Source organism: Capsicum annuum, chromosome 11 (assembly GCF_002878395.1).
Source record: "Capsicum annuum cultivar UCD-10X-F1 chromosome 11, UCD10Xv1.1, whole genome shotgun sequence".
In the NCBI taxonomy this organism is placed as follows: Eukaryota; Viridiplantae; Streptophyta; class Magnoliopsida; order Solanales; family Solanaceae; genus Capsicum; species Capsicum annuum.
In genome coordinates, this window is record NC_061121.1 from 226,390,682 (window position 1) to 226,391,134 (window position 453).

Genomic DNA, 453 nt, shown 5'->3' on the forward strand with positions numbered 1-453 from the left:
ATATATATATATATATATATATATAGTTATATAGTTATATAGTTATATACTAATTTATAAAACATATACGCATGTATACGTTAAATATATACGTCTATAGAAAACATATACACATATATACGCATCATTCAATATATATGTACTACTTTAAATAAAATATACTACCATATATATATATATAGTTATATACTAATTTATAAAACATATACAAATGTATATATTAAATATATACGTCTATAGAAGATATATACACATATATACGCACCATTCAATATATATGTACTACTTTAAATAAAATATACTACAATATATATATATATAATTATATACTAATTTATAAAACATATACAAATGTATACATTAAATATATACGTCTATAGAAGATATATACACATATATACGCACCATTCAATATATATGTACTACTTTAAATAAAACATACTACAATATATA